Here is a 16,752-nt window from a genome sequence, read left to right on the forward strand (position 1 = left end):
TAATGTATCTGTGAGTTCTGAATACGGGGCCTCAGATAATACCTTGTGGTGACTGACGGGGGGCTCTTCCCTCTGGTTTTCCAGCGAGGAGTGTAGCAATTATCATTTCAACACAGCGTCTTAGGGGGTCAGCGGGGGCCGGAGGGCCGGTGCCCGGGTTAATGCCGCGTTGTGTGTGAGCCGCCAGCGGGGCTGTGGGAAAAAGACGGCGGTAATGAGAGAGAGCTCAGAAACAGGGGGAGGGAGGGGCCTGGCGGGATGTGGACTGTGCCTCATGGGCTGAGCGAGGACGATGGGAATAATGAGGCCTCCTTAAAGGAAAAGGGGATTTAAAACACACACACACACACACACACACACACACACACACACACACACACAATACTAGCTCCCCTGGGGGAGGAAGAAAGCACTTTTAACCCCGACTCCATCCTGCTCCCCGGGAACGGAGCTGAGACTTCCCGAGACCACAGCGTGCCTTTGAAATGGAGAGTGCGCCAGGGCAGGGCGGTGGGCGCTCGCCCATCCCATCCGGTTAAGAAAACGGGTCCGACTTCCCTTCTGTCCCTGAGAGTGTCTCCGCCTGTGACCATCGGAGGGCAGCCACTGCCGGCCTCCCCTCGGAGACCCGCAGACGGCCCTCGGCCTGTAACAGTGTTCGTGGCCTTTGAACTGACTCCGAACAAAATCCAGGGCAAACCTGGGAACCCCGCGACGTGTCAGGATGAGGTGCTTGTCTGCAATAAGTTGCTGAAAGCGACAGAACGTGTCTCGTTTCCCGGGTTCCCCGCGCGCCTCCAGCGCCGTCCTGCGAGCCCTTCCAAATATTTACCTTCGCGGTGAATGGACTGCGCTAATATTATTGTGCTTCGCGTCGCTACATTTCCACTCCGCAGACCTAATTCCGCCATCTGCAAGGCCCTAGGTTTTATAATACTTCTAAGCTGTTTCTAATCTATTTTTACCGCCTTGTTCTGTCCTGAAATGTCAGAGAATGCAGAATAGGTCTTGGAATTAACATGACAGTTAAGAAACTTGGCAAGGTTTAACGCAGACCGTGACATTAACAAAATACAAAGGGGCCTGGAGAAATTAACATTAATGTATGCTCGCAGACACTATAAAAAAATCTATATGTCCGTGATCAGGGAATTAAGAAATAGGCATGTTTTTAGGGTGATGCTATTAAAGACAGATCTTTGCTCTGAAAAGAAATTTCCATGTGAAAAGGGGGTTACTAAAAGTGACGCCGTAATCCCCTCTCCGGAATGAACAACAGGTTCACGGGCCGGGTCAAGTGGCATATGGCTGTCTCGGCTGCCAATCCCACCCCCCACCCCCACCCCCACCCCCAGGCTTCTTTAATCTCTGATAAAACTGCTTTGAAAGCACTAATAGCGCTTTCTCACAGCTGTGAGGGAGATCGGATGATAGATGTACCTAGAAGGGGGATCATTTGTTTAGATTCCTGGATTGAAAAAATAAACCGCACCAGGCCCGCGTTCAATGTCATCATGGGGAGGCTGCAAACAGAGCTTATCAGGCGGATGCGTCCCCCTCGCCTGCCTCTGCAGCTGACCACGGCTGCCCGGCTGCCCTGGCTGTGCGCGGTGGCTGCAGGCGTGGACGCTGTGGCAAACCTGACCTTGGGCAGCTGGGTGAGGGGCGCCCTGTGACTCGGGAACGTGGTCTTGGCGTTTGAAGGATGCCAGCCTGCTTCCTAGAACACAGGGTGGACGTCAGGCTCTGATGTGCTCCATGGATGGGCCCAGACCCTGGCGCCGCCCTTGCTGTGTGACCTCGGGCCAGTTACTTAACTTCTCTGGTCTGGGATTCCTCATTTGAAAACGGGGGAATAGAACAGCCTACCTCCAGGGGTGGCATCTTACAACAGCACATTCACATGTGGGTGAACCCCTGCCACACAGAGAATTGGATTTCCCCGTGGTTTTTATTAGTTCTTGTTTTGAATCCAGGAGTGGGGACACTCAGGAGGGGGGAGAGATAAAACCTGGGCCTTTGAACACAGTGCCGGCTGAGGGGTCCCTGCAGCTGTCATCAGGGAGCGTCTTCTGCTGTGAACCCGGACCCCAAGTGCACCCCGACACCCTGGCTGTGCCTGGGCCCCAGGACGGCTCACACACCCACTGCAGCCTCCGCGTCCCCGCCTGTGAGGAGGCCGCAGTGGCGCCTCCTGGGGCTCAGGGAGAGGGAAGTGGCTTGATCCAGAGGAAGCCCTTTGGGTCTAGCAAGCCACATCTGATGAAGAGAGAGTTGGAAAACGAGAAGCAGTGCAGGCTAAGAGCTGTGTCGGCTGCTTTGCTGGGCTGCAGTCTGCAGGCGGCGGGGAAGGCCGGGGAGGCAGCTCAGCGCAGCTGTGAGATGCAGGGTCTGGGCCTGAGGACCCCCTCCAGCCTGTGCTGGCACCCCCAGCTAGGGTCCCCTTGCTGGGACAGACCTCCTGGAGGTGGCTTATGGGGAACCTGGCTGTTGAAAGGCTGTGTGGCTGCCCAGAAGGGTCAGGGGTACACTCGGGATCTTTGTTCTGGAAGGCATTTCCATGTCATGTCAGGCCCCAGGGACCTAGCCAGGTTTCCTCCTGGCACAGGCCGGTGGGGTGCGCAGCAGTGTGGGGAGCATTGGGGTCAGAGGGCTGAGGGACAAAGAGGGGTCACTGGCCAGAGGCAGGCATGCCATAGACACGTGTGCAGGCATGATCGCTGGCTCACCTGTGCTTAACGCCAGGCGATGCTGTGCTGAGACCCAGCTCCTCCCATCAGCAGGTGCACCTGCCCGGCTCCCATCACTAGGGAACAGCCAGCGCTGCTGCTCTCACCTCCGGCCACCAGCAGGTGGCAGTCTCTGCACAGCAATGGCACCCACGCTTGCCTTCAGGCTAAAATCCATCTCCACTGCTCCCTGTTCTGAGCCCTCGGTGGGTCCTTCTGGGAACAGCCCCGAGTCCTGCCTGGAGGGGACCCAGGAGCCCCACTGGGGGTGCGGGGGCTGGAGACGTCACTGGTCTAGTCCCTGCTCTCAGAACTGGTGCCTAGAGACACCTTTTAATTTCTCCTTTTTTTTTTTTTTTTTAAACCAAACCTGCCCAAATTTTAAATCCAGGCTACTTAGAGCACACCTGGCTATGTCAGAGAGACGGCGGCACCAGACTCAGACTCATGTCCTCCTGTCCCAGACACAGGGGCAGATGCTGAGTGGCCTACACCCCTTCCGTATCCTCTCTCCCTCCCTGCCCTCCCTCCCCCCCGCCCCCAGCACAGGTCAGGGGCTGTCGGACTGCAGCACCCATGACCTGGGTCAGAGAAGCGGCTGTATTGGTGCCTGCAGGCCTCCCGGGTCAGCTCCTTCCCCCCGGGCAGGTGTCACTGTCCATTTTCAGGGAACGGACACTGAGTTCAGAGGAGCTGCCGCCTGCCCAGGCGCAGGGCAGGGACTTGTGCACAGGCCCTGGGGGGGCATCACCGGGCTGCCAGGTGTCGGGGGGGGGGTTGGGGAGAGGGAGACCGGCCTGGCGCGTGCCTGTGTGTCCTGCCCCGTGTCCATCAGTCAGGAGGACTTGCCCATGCAAAGCTGCCTGTGGGGCACAAGGTGGTGGTCGGAAACCCCAAGATGACAAAGCACCCTGCGGGCCTGAATGGAGCTTGAGTGCAGTCACCAACAAAGGCTGTGTATAAGATCAGAAGATCGGCTTTTAGGTTTTTAATAACAGGAAATAAGGTGCCCCACCTCCTCAGGGGTTATGAGTGCTCCAGGCTGCCTGTCCGCGGTCAGCGTCCCCGAGGCCTTGGCCTCAGTGTCCAGCTGCTGCTGCTGGAGAGCCTGGGGCCCCTTCCTGGGGGGCGGGAGGTCCAGGGGTCCTGGGCTGTCCGCTCAAGGACCAGGCGCTGTGAATCCGAAATGGCCACAAGAGGGCGCCGGAAACTCACAGATGGGTGGGCTCTGTTACTAATCCCTGGGCGATGGTCCAGTGAGGGGACATGCAGGACGTGGGGGGCTGTGCTGGGGAGGGCGGCTGTCCTGGGGTGGGGGGCACCGTGGGCAATGTCCACCTCCGCTGGGGTTGGGGGGAAACACAGGGTCCGTTTTTCTGACTCTTGGAAAAAATGAAAGGACAGGTGGCCGTAGGTTAATCCCAACACTGCATTTATGGAGCACCTGCTGTGTGCGAGGCCGAGGGTAGGTGCGGCAGACACAGCTGGTCCTCACCTCCCAGCCCAGCCGCCGAGCTCTGCTCTGTGTCCCGGGTCAGAGGGGCCGCCCCATGACTCAGAGGTCCCTGTGGTGCCCCGGGGCCCAGTGTGTCCCGAGTGGGGGTGGAGGGCTGGCCAGGCCTGTGAGGAGGGCTATGCCCCAGGCCGTGGCCCAGCCCCGCCCGGCGTGCCGCTCCGGCGACAAAGCCCACGCAGAGAAGGCTCTCAGGGGCCCCGGTCTCCGGGCGCGTCTTGCTGAGGCGCTGGCCCAGCTCCTCTGCGCACTGACCCGCCCTGTGCCTCCGGCACACCCTCCCGGTCTGGCTCCCACGCCATGGCTGAAATACCACCCGTGACCGACACGCAGCCCTGTGCCTACGTGGTCACTGGACGTTCGCCGGATGCCGAGCTCACCTAATAGATTCAGGTTCACGTGGGCTCAATCCCACCCACCACCCCCCCCCCCCCCCCCGCATGGATGGACCAGGACCGCGCCCACCCTCTCCCTCCGCTGCAAGGAGGCCCCGCTCGGACCTCAGACCCTGAGTTATGGGTGCCGGTGCATCGCGTGCATCCCAGGGACCCACTTTGGGGAGAGAGGTCAGAGGTCACAGGACGTCTGGCTGGCGCAGGCCCTGTGTTTCCCGGGGGAGGCGCTGGCTGCGGTGGGGTTTGGGGGGGCATGGCCCGGCCACAGGAGGCCCTCCCTCTGGGGAAGACACGCCCTCCTGGGGGCGCTGGGGGTCCCTCCAGCGCTTCTGGCCACGAGGCGGCTGCGGCGGGGCGCGCTCACGGGAATACGCATCGGCTTCAAGCTCCAAGCCCTGCACTGCGCGGAGACCTCTGTGGCCCCCCCGGGCGGTCTCTTCGGGGTCCCCTGCGCCTGCGCGGTGCCTCCTGCGGACGCTCGACCCTTGTGCGTAAAACCCTGTGTGCGGTGAAGGGGACCCGGGGATGGGGCAGCTCTAGGGCGTGACCCACCTTTCACTCCTAGAGTCCACGTCCGCGCCCCGTGCCCGGAAGTCACGCGCTCGCCAGGACCGGGGAGCCCCCTGCCCCCCCCCCCCCCCCCCCGCCAGGATTTGGGAACATGGCCACAGCCTTTGCAGACTCCATGGCCCCGCGTTGCTGTGGGAGGCGCCGCTCCTCCGGAGGGAGCCCGCCACGGGGCTGAATGCATTTGGGGAGGTTGAAATGCTCCCGTGCTGCTCAGGGTCCCCGCCGGCTCCTAGGTTGCAGCTGAGGAGGGGTGTGCATCCGTGCAATCTTATTCCAGCTTAGAAACAGAGCAAACGCTAATGTTTGCTTCAGTAATGGAGCCTCGGGGAATTCAGCCTGTCTTTCCTCAATGCACACTTTGTGAAAAGGATGCTCACGTGATGCTTAATCTTTTTATTTTTATTTTTTTTGAGAACTTCTTGCAGCGAAGCCCTTTCCACCAGAACTTTTCTCAAAAGTCTTTGGGGACAACGCTGGGCAGTTTCTGGACAGCGGGGTTTGTGGGGAAAACAATACGCATCCCACCATATTCTTTTCTACAATTAAAGGAAGTTTTCTTTTTTAAAAAATTAATCTCTATTGTTGAAAGTATATAGATGCCCCTTCATCCCCCAGTGTATTTTGTTCACTAGATTCCACATATGAGTGCAGTCATGTGATCCTTGTCTCTCTCTGGCTGGCTTATTCACCTAGCACAGTGGTCGGCAAACTCATTAGTCAACAGAGCCAAATATCAACAGTACAGTGGGCCAAAACCGGTTTGGCTCAGTGGATAGAGCGTCGGCCTGTGGACTGAAAGGTCCCAGGTTCGATTCCAGTCAGGGGCATGTACCTTGGTTGCGGGCACATCCCCAGTAGGGGGTGTGCAAGAGGCAGCTGATCGATGATTCTCTCTCATCGATGTTTCTAACTCTCTATCCCTCACTCTTCCTCTCTGTAAAAAATCAATAAAATATATTAAAAAACACACACACACACAAAAAAAAAACAGTACAATGATTGAAATTTCTTTTTAGAGCCGAAAACCGACTTCTGCGCATGGGCCACGAAGTTTCAATCGCACTGTATGTGCGTGCCTGCATGTGGTATTTTGTGGAAGAGCCACACTCAAGGGGCCAAAGAGCCGCATGTGGCTTGCAAGCCGCAGTTTGCTGACCACTGACGTAGCACGATGCTCTCCAGGTCCCCCCATGCTGTCTCAGGGGGTATGAGATCCTTTTTCAGGGCTGCATAGTGTTCCACGGTGTAAATGGCCACGGCTTGTTCTGAAGCTTCTCAGGCGGTTTCTCAGGGTTATAAGCCCTGAGAGCGCGTGGAGTTGTGCCTGACGGGCGGCCTCGATGGTGCTGGGGCGGGGGAGGCTGCGTTTGTGGAGAAACAGGCCACTGGCTGGTGTTTGGGGGACACTTGGGTGGCCTGGGCTGCTGTCCACGTGGCAGTGTGGGTTCCCTCAGGCTCACCCCCTTCCTGGTTCTGTCTTAGTGGGTGTGTCTTCACGGGCAGGTGGCCCCAGAGCCAATCACAGGCTGCAGGACAGGGAGGTCTCCCGTCCAGGCCACGCGGCCGCACTCGGCCATCAGGCTGCCCCAGCGCCTCCCCCCTCCCCGCTCGGTCTGCCCTCCGGCGCCCCTGGTGATTGACCCTTCGGGGGGAGGCGCAGGTGCAGTGGCCCCGGAGCCCTAAACCCGCTGCCACGGCCGAGGAGGCGGGTGGCTGAGGCCTGGGGCTCCCTGTCTCCGGGCACCTGCCTGGTTTATTTAGAAAGTTAATCCATCGCAAGGTGGATCATCAATAGGCCCCTCCCCTTAACCTCTGCTCCGCGGTAAGCTCCACGCAGGGCAGTTTGGGGTTCGAGGCGAGATCACCACTGAGAAGCCAGGGTGGCCAGGAGGGAGGCAGGAGGTGGGGCTGTGGCTGCTCGAGGCTGATAGAGGCCCACGGGGTGGCAGTGGTGTGGTACTGGGGCGTGGCACAGCCCATGGGGTGGCAGTGGTGGGGACTCTGGGGCGTGGCACAGCCCATGGGGTGGCAGTGGTGGAGACTCTGGGGCGTGGCACAGCCCATGGGGTGGCAGTGGTGGAGACTCTGGGGCGTGGCACAGCCCATGGGGTGGCAGGGTGGGGACTCTGGGGCATGGCACAGCCCATGGGGTGGCAGGGTGGGGTACTGGGGCGTGGCACAGCCCATGGGGTGGCAGTGGTGGGGACTCTGGGGCGTGGCACAGCCCATGGGGTGGCAGGGTGGGGACTCTGGGGCATGGCACAGCCTATGGGGTGGCAGGGTGGGGTACTGGGGCATGGCACAGCCCATGGGGTGGCAGGGTGGGGTACTGGGGCATGGCACAGCCCATGGGGTGGCAGGGTGGGGTACTGGGCGTGGCACAGCCCACGGGGTGGCAGTGGTGGGGTACTGGGGCGTGGCACAGCCCATGGGGTGGCAGGGTGGGGACTCTGGGGCGTGGCACAGCCCATGGAGTGGCAGGGTAGGGTACTGGGGCGTGGCACAGCCCATGGGGTGGCAGGGTGGGGTACTGGGGCGTGGCACAGCCCATGGGGTGGCAGTGGTGGAGACTCTGGGGCGTGGCACAGCCCATGGGGTGGCAGGGTGGGGACTCTGGGGCGTGGCACAGCCCATGGAGTGGCAGGGTAGGGTACTGGGGCGTGGCACAGCCCATGGGGTGGCAGGGTGGGGTACTGGGGCGTGGCACAGCCCATGGGTTGGCAGTGGTGGAGACTCTGGGGCGTGGCACAGCCCATGGGGTGGCAGGGTGGGGACTCTGGGGCGTGGCACAGCCCACGGGGTGGCAGTGGTGGGGTACTGGGGCGTGGCACAGCCCATGGGGTGGCAGGGTGGGGTACTGGGGCGTGGCACAGCCCATAGGGTGGCAGTGGTGGGGACTCTGGGTCGTGGCACAGCCTATGGGGTGGCAGGGTGGGGACTCTGGGGCGTGGCACAGCCCATGGAGTGGCACGGTAGGGTACTGGGGCGTGGCACAGCCCATGGGGTGGCAGGGTGGGGTACTGGGGCATGGCACAGCCCATGGGGTGGCAGGGTGGGGACTCTGGGGTGTGGCACAGCCCATGGGGTGGCAGGGTGGGGACTCTGGGTCGTGGCACAGCCCATGGGGTGGCAGGGTAGGGTACTGGGCATGGCACAGCCCATGGGGTGGCAGGGTGGGGTACTGGGCGTGGCACAGCCCATGGGGTGGCAGGGTGGGGACTCTGGGGCGTGGCACAGCCCATGGGGTGGCAGGGTGGGGACTCTGGGGCATGGCACAGCCTATGGGGTGGCAGGGTGGGGACTCTGGGGCATGGCACAGCCTATGGGGTGGCAGGGTAAGGTACTGGGCGTGGCACAGCCCACGGGGTGGCCATGAAGCCTCGGGGCTAGGCAGTGGCTCCCACAGAAGCTGCCAGGACTCTTTGGAGCCTTCTTCCCTCACTAGGCGCTGTCTGGGGTGTACGGAGCCCTCAAGGAGGGACCCCAGGGGAGGGACCCCAGGGGAGGGACCCCAGGGGAGAGGCAGGAGTGGTGGCTGAGCAGCAGTGGGAGGTCACGGGCTCCCAGCATCTGCAGACGTGACAGCCTTGGTCCCCGGAGCCCCCAAAGCCTGGACGTGGTGGTTGACATTTACCACTTGGGGATCTCACCCCCAGACTGCGTTCCTGGCCCCCTGACAGCATCCAGTCCTGCCCGCGGCCGCTGTGCTGTGGGGTGGGTCAGCCAGAGCTGGGCAGCTGCTGCCCCTCTGACGGGTGGTCTCTGGGGTCTCAGGCCCCGGTCTGTGTCAGAGCTGGACCCGCCTGCTGGGTGAGCAGGGGAGCGTGGTGCCGGCTGCCAGGTTCCTGGGCTTGGCTTACCCAGGCCCCATCCCCACGTGCATTTGGGCAAAGGCCCGGCGGGTGGGCAGGTGGGGGCGGCACAGGCATGGGGAAGGGAGGACGATGGTGTGGCCGGCCAGGGGACAGGGTCAGGCCGACCCCAGGAGACACAGGTGGGTCTGGGAGCCAGGGCCATAGACCCGGGGCCTCTGTCACCAAAGCAACAAGGAAGGGGAGGCGGCGCCCATGCACAGACTGCCCCTCACTTATCCATCCCACAGTTGACTCTCATCCTGGGGCCCCTGCCAGGTGTGCCTCGCCCCCCCCCCCCCCCATTTCCCAGCCCCTTACATTCACCAAATCCTGCCATTCCCTCTCCCCCTCCCTCCCCCCCCCCACCCCACCCCGCCGGCTGTCCCAACCCCAGGGAAACCTCCCTTCACGCCTCCTGGTCATGGAAAGTCTGTTTCCAGGAATGGGAGCCCGTGGGGCGGGCAGCGGGTCACTGCGTGGTTTCCGGGGGTGAAGGGACCGGGAGGGGCTCAGGCCGACCGCGGGCCAGGCTGGAGCGAGGGTCTGAGAGGCACGTGTGGGCGGACGGCAGCTGTGACCCTGCCTGGCTGCGTGGGAAAGGGCGCCCTGTGTATTGGAGAGCATCCGGGAGGGCTTCCCGGAGGAGGGAGCATTGGAGCTGGCGAGGTGGGGCGCCCAGCAGAAAGCACAGCGGGAGAGAGCTGTGGCCCAGAGGACAGGGGTCCTTCCTGGGTGTCCCCGCCCTGCGTCTGCTGGGCGGCGCCCCGGCCTTGCCTCCTGCCTTCGCCCCTCCCGCCGGTGGCCATCATTTGGCTTCCGGGAAGCCGCCTGCAGCCTGGTTTCAAGGCGAGAGACGGGCACCAGCCTGGTTTGACGGCCCCTAATTGCCGGGCGCGGTGCCCGAGGCCTCGTGGCCAGCCGTCCCCTGGCTCCGTCTCCGGCCGCCTCTCCGCCTGGCATCGCCGCCGCCTGCGAGAGGGAGCGGCCCCTCCGGAGCCTGTGGCCGTCAGCCCCGCAGCCTGGGATCCAACCGACGCTAATTGCGTCCCCAAGGAGGTCCCCCTGCACTTGGGGTCACCCTGCTGTCTCTCCTCAGCGATCCGTCGCCATGGACAGTGCCCACGGGAAACGGCGGCAGGGCCTCCGGGAGGCACCACGGGGGAGGGGAGAGGCCGTTGCCACGTGCAGAAGGCGGGCAAGGGCTGGGGGGCCACCCGGCGGGGGCGGGGAAGCGCCGCCTCAAATCCCCAACCTCACGGGGCTCATCCCCGGGCTTGTCCCAGCTCGGAGGCCCAGGTCCGGGGTCTGCAGGAGGCCTGTGCGTGCTGCCCCAGTGTCAAACCTCCCCCTCACCCCCGTGCCCAGGCCCTGAGCGAGGGCTGGTTCCGAGGTGGAGAGAGGTTATGAGACGGGCATAGGAGTTGGTCTTTCTCCTGAAACAGGCGTGCCCGCCGGTCGGGCACACAGAGCCCGCTGGAATTCTCACAGCTCCGCACCCGCCACATCCAGACCCCTGGTCACCCCGGCTCCGGGCGGCAGCTGGCAGCGACGCCAGCTCAGATGTGGCACCTCTTTCCCGGGGAGGATGCCTGCCCCGGCCCCCGCCCCACCCCAGGGACGAATGCGCCAATTGGGCATGACGTTAAGCAACGCTGGCAGGGGCACCGGGTCCCTCCCGACACCGCCCTTGCAACGATGGTGTCATATGCTCAGTGCCCTCCCTCCCCCTTCATGCCGGGAGGAAGCAGGCATGGGGACTGCGAGTGGGCTGGCCTCTCCCCTCGCCACCCCTCCCGGCCGCACCTCCCGCCCTGAGGAGCCCTCTCCCCTCCCTGGGAGATGAAAGGATCACCTGTCTTTTTTTTTTTTTTTTGGCACCAGCACCCTCCTTAATGCCATGAGAAACGGGTGACCTTCACTCCGGTCTCCATGACAACAAGATGGTATATGTTTAATTAGCGCGGGCTTATTTTAGGGCCCATTTTCTTTCATTTTAGGGCCGTGCACGCTATGATAACTGCAGGCATGTTTACGAGCCGCGCGGCTCAGCTGAAGTGTGCCAACAATTCTAGTCAAGCAGATGGTGACCCCTGATTCAACTTGCCCCCTCATTCAATTATTCAGCTGTATTTAATTTTCCTCCGGGTGACGCTGCCGTGCGCCCTCCGGCCTCCAGGTGGCGCGAGAGACCACCATTAAGGCCGCATCTCCTTGGAAAGCGGGGTCAGGGGACCCCTCCCCGCCGGGCCTGGGCGGTGCAGGGGTGCAGGAACCTCAGCTTTGGAACAATGGCCCCCGCCCGGTGTCAGATGACGCGGAGGGGGAAGGAACGAGGGCCAACTGTATGGGATCTGGCCACGCGTTCTAAGTCATCTCCATTCTAATAAGAAATGGGAAAGACCTTCCAGGCTTAATATCCGCCCCAATGATTTGTTTGGAGGTGGAGGGGTAGAGCCGGCTTTATAATCCTGGAAATGTTTTCATTCTGAAAGCCTCTGCTACTTCCGTTTCCCGCCGCCGGCCCACCCACTGCGGGGCGAGGAGGGCAGCCCCAACTCTGCTCCTTCTGGGGTCCCTAGCTCCCTCCCGCTGTGGACACTTAGCGCCCACCCGACCCTTGAAAACCAGGGGCCTCAGAGGGAATGGGTTGGTCCCTACCTACCTTTTCAAAAACAGGAACTCCTAACACCACAACCCAAAGCACAGACAGGAGCCCACAGGCTGGGTCCAGGAACCTTTGGAAGACAAAACAACCCCTCCACTGTAGCCGGCCCCACCTCCCTCCACCTGCCCCTCCCCTCTCCCACCCATCCCTACCTGCCCTCCCCTCCCCCCACCTGCCCTCCTCTCCCCCACCTGCCCCTCCCCTCCCCCCTGCTCCTCCCCTCCTCTATCCCACCTGTCCCTTCCCTAAGTCCTCACCTGGAGGCTGCGCCCACTCTGTGTGGCTATCAGAGCACAGCCAGGCCTCCATTCATACCTCCTTCAGCTGAACAATTCAGACCTTTAACTCTGGTTGGGGTTTTTTGTTTTTTGTTAATCCTCACACAAGGATATTTTTTTCATTGATTTTTTGTTGTTTTTTTGGGGAGAGACAGTGAAAGGGAGGGAGGGAGAGACAGAGGGAGAGAGAGGGAGGGAAAGGAAGAGGGAGGGAGATAGAAAAACATCGATGTGAGAGAGACACATTGATTGATTGTCTCCCACACGTGCCCTGACCCGGGCTGGGAATCAAGCTGCAACCAAGGAACATGCCCTTGACCCGGAATCGACCCCTCGACCCCTCAGTCCTGGGGCCGATGCTCTCACCACTGAGGAAACAGGCTAGGCTGGTTTGTGTGTGTGTTTTGATACAGTAACACAAGCCTGTAGCATGGTGCATGCATATTTCCCTCTAAGAGTCTCTCACTTTAGAAATCATACATCTTCCTTGTCCTGCATTTGATCAAACCTCAAGCACATGACCAACCCAGAGGAGGGGCTCCCCTGAGAACGTGCTGGGCCCAGCCTGCTTCCTGCTTCCTCCCACAATGCCCTGGGCTCCAGAGGGGGTGGTCTCCATAAATACCAGGTGTACCGGTTAATAATGCGGATTTTGTAATCGAAGAAAACACGATAATTTCAAGAGAAACATCAAAAGTGCTTTATTCAAAGTAATGTCCATCGCTGGCTACACATTTCCCCATCTTTCAGGTAATTTGTGGATACCGTCCCAATAGAACTTTTCTTGTTTTGAGGCAAACCATTCAGAGACCCGATCTTCCACTTCTTCATATGTTTTGAAGTGCTGCTCAGAAAGTGCGTGTGCCATCGATCAGAACAAGTGGTCATCTGAAGGAGCAAGGTCTGGTGAATACGGTGGGTGGGTTAATAATACTTCCCAGGCAAGATCTTTTAACGTGTCTTTAACTGGTTTTGAAGTGTGTGATGGTACATCATCATGAAGTAAAATTACTTTGCTATATCTTCTGGCACATTCTGGTCGTGTTACTATCAAAGTATGGTTCAAATTGATTATATGTTGTCGGTAGTGATCAGTATTAACGGTTTCACCTGGTTTTAGAAGCTCATAATACACCACACCTTCCTGATCCCACCAAATGCAGAGCATTGTCTTCTTTCCGAAGCGATTTGGCCTTGCAGTCGATATTGATGGTTGACCTGGATCAACCCATGATTTTGTGCGTTTGGGAATCTCAAAATAAATCCACTTTTCATTGCCAGTCACAATTCGATGCAAAAAAGACTTTCTTTCCTGCCGTTGAAGCAACATTTTACTGATGACTTTTCGGTTTTCCATTTGTCTTTCATTCAGTTGATGTGGCACCCATTTTCCTTCCTTTAAAATCTTTCCCACTGCCCTAACCGGTTTGGCTCAGTGGATAGAGCGTCGGCCTGCGGACTGAAAGGTCCCAGGTTTGATTCCGGTCAAGGGCATGTACCTGGGTTGCGGGCACATCCCCAGTAGGAGGTGTGCAGGAGGCAGCTGATTGATGTTTCTAGCTCTCTATCCCTCTCTCTTCCTCTCTGTAAAAAAATCAATAAAATATATTAAAAAAAATAAAATAAAATCTTTCCCATTGCTTGTAAATGATCAGAAATTGTTTGCTGAGCGACGTTTAATCTTTCTGCAAGTTGTTTTTGAGTTTGACACACATCTTCATCCAATAATGCTTGTAATTGTTGGTCTTCAAAGTTTTTCGGTTGACCTGGACGTTGTCTTTCACATCGAAATCAACACTTTTAAAGCGTTTAAACCCGCGTTCACAAGTATCTTCAGATGGAGCATGTTCACCACAAGCTTCCCGAAGTATACGATAACTTTTTCTTCAAAATAAAGTAATGAATTAAAACTTCCCGCAAATGCTCTTTTTTTGGCACGAAATTTGACATTTTTAAGTGTAAAAATATCTATGATGCTAACACCTTCAGAAAATTTGACATATGAAGTTTTGAAGCTTGCTGTCAATACAACAAAATAGCATACATATCAAATCGCATACTAGTATATATTAACATACGTGTAACTCCATTGATTGAAAAAAATCCACATTGTTAACTGGTACACCTGGCAGGCCTGTTCCACCGGAAAACGCTCAGTTCTGCCTCCGAGGGCAGAGTCCCAGCGCAGAGAGGTTAGGACCCCGTGTGCAGGCGGATTCCCGGACCTTCCTGTCCGGAGGCTGGGCTCTGGCTGGCTCTGTGCGTGATGGCGTCAGCGAGCGAGGGCCTGGCTCGCGTTGAAGGCCCGCGTGTGACTGGGCCTTTAGCCCAGGCAGGGAGAGGGCTCTGGCTCCGAGCATGACTTCCTGGTGCTGACGGCTGGTGGGCCGGGGGCAGCTGCGGGGATGCCCCACGGTCCGGCACGGTGGCTCCCGAGCCTCGCGGGGCACACACATTGGCGCCGAGTGTGTCTGTGCTCTCAGACTCGGCCTCCTGGGCCCGCGTGCGGTCTTGGTGCCGCTCCCGGGGTGCTGTTGGGGGCTCCCAGTCATGGCTCCTTGGGCCACAGGAATCGATTGGCTGCCGCACCCTTGCCCTGTGATTGGCCCAGCCGATCGGACTCAGCACCCCGTGTTCCCAGGACCTCGTGTCCTTGGCACCATCGGGTCGTCAGAAAGCACCAGGTGATACCAGGTGACAAGTTTCCCACCCGGAGGGCCAGCCCTGCACCCCTGTCCCCAGAGCGGAAACGACTTTGGGACCAGCCTCCTGGCAGAGCCATCCCTGCCCTCACTGGTGCCCGTCCGAGGTGCCAGTGGGCAGAGAGGCCGGGGCATCGGGGCCTCACGACAGGGAGTGTCCTCATGTGTGAGGGTCGGGGTGCACCCACACGCATCCGCATGCTCCCATCCAGCCCCGTCCCTTCAGCTCCGGGCCACCGGCCCTGGCAGCAGACCCCGTGGAGGCAGAGAGGGAACGGGGGAGGGGCGGGGCAGGCGGAGGCGGGCAGGGTGGTCAGCAGCAAGGGACACATCCAGCGGTCAAGTTCCGACAGGAAAAAGGAACGCTGAGCAAACCCACCGTGCCTTCGCCCGACCTCTGGCTTCCGTCTGCGCGTGTCACGTAAGTGGTCACCACGGCTTGTAGGTTAACCACACGCCTAGGGCCCGTCGCCCCCGCCTGCCCCGCGGGCCTGCCGTCCCACTGAGCCCGGTTCCCCCACCACCAGGGACGGCTGGCTTCTCTTTGTTCAGAGACGCTACCTGAGCACGTGGCTGAGGCCATCTGTGTCTCAGACAGAAACCACGGGCTGTGGGGCCCGCGTGGGGGTTCAGGACGGGCCTGTGGTGGGGCTCAGGGTCCCCACGTCCAGGGAGGCCTGTGCACTGCCCGCGCCGTCCCACCCTCTCTGCCCTGTGACCGCTCGGCTCACCACCCGCAGGACGCACGGGGGCTCCAGCCCGTCATTCGGGAATGCAAGCCCTGGTGGCCACTCTGCCGCTTCGAGCCTCCCCAACTCCCCGGCACCCCGTTCTATTTTCCCTTCCTTCCTTCCTTCCTTCCTTCCTTCCTTCCTTCCTTCCTTCCTTTCTTTCTTTCTTTCTTTTTCTCTTTCTCTCTTTCCTTCCTTCCTCCCTCCCTCTTTCCCTTCCTTCTTTTCTTCCTCCATCCCTCCATCTCTCTCTCTCTCTCTCTCTCTCTCTCTCTCTCTCTCTCTCTCCCCCTCCCTCTCTCTCCCTCTTTCTCTGGAAAGGGCCAGCTCATCTCTTCCTGAAGGTGGCAGTGACTCTCTTTGAAGACGTGGACATTTTATTACCAAACAGATGGAGCGGCGCGGCCGGCGTCGCCGGGTGCCCAGGAGTGCAGACAATGGGAGGCACAGCCCAGCAGAGTGGCGCTCACCTGGGCCCGGGCACCGTGGCAGCCTGGCCCCGAGGCCCCGAGGCCCCGGCCGGCCCCGCTCGGTGGCTCACCGGGGTAATTGAGGAGCCGGTGCCGGGGAAGGAGCGCGGCGGCGGCTGTCAGGTGTCTGCCGCGTCCTCATGTCATCCGTCAGCGTGAGCTCCCTGTCATCCCGGCTCAGCCTCAGCCCGTGCTCTCATCGTGTTCATTATCTCGGCTCCGACCGGCCCTCCCCCCGCGCCCCATCCAGTAAATGCATCTCCCTGCGACTCTCAGGCCCGATTATGAATCGATGATCATGCGGTGTAAGAGAGATAGATGGCTTTGAGTTCCATCTTGTCTTCCCTAATTGTAAAATATTAGTTACATTACACTGTGTCTTTTGATTAATGGAACTTATTTGGAGTAGCCTATCTGAGCCCTCCCCCTCCTAAAGTCCTCCACTGACTTTTGAGAATTGAGTGATTTCACTTAAAGCAGACAAATAGGCCCTTCAGCGCGAGATAGCGAGGCTGCGGGGCTGCGGGCAGGCCGGGCGCCGTGTGCGCGGAAGGCAGCTCCGGGCCCGGCCAGCACGGGCCGGCACAGCCTGCGTGGCGACCGCGTTCCCTCCTTCCGTCCACCCCCTTTTCGGCAAACCTCGCTCATCTTGCTGACTTGCAAAACAGGATGTGAAACCAAATTGAATTAAAACGAAATAAATCGCAGGTTGCCTCATTCCCGCGTCCAGCCAGTCAGATCCTGAGGGGACGCAGCCCAGCTCTCGCTGCGCGGGCTCCGTGCTCCGGGCCAGGACTGGGTCCCCTTTGGCACCATTGAACACGTGTGCGGATCAAGTCCATGCC

The 16,752-nt window shown here is 59.9% G+C and overlaps 1 protein-coding gene across 1 annotated transcript in view; it reads left to right on the top strand.

The window, feature by feature from the left end:
- Window positions 1-16,752, top strand: part of ZNF536 (zinc finger protein 536) — a gene marked incomplete at both ends in the record, with an annotated part of 155,233 nt that overhangs the window by 129,075 nt on the left and 9,406 nt on the right. The gene's annotated exons all lie outside the window — the stretch shown is intronic.

The sequence above is a fragment of the Cnephaeus nilssonii genome (genome assembly GCF_951640355.1).
Source record: "Cnephaeus nilssonii genome assembly, chromosome: 20".
NCBI classification, from domain to species: Eukaryota; Metazoa; Chordata; class Mammalia; order Chiroptera; family Vespertilionidae; genus Cnephaeus; species Cnephaeus nilssonii.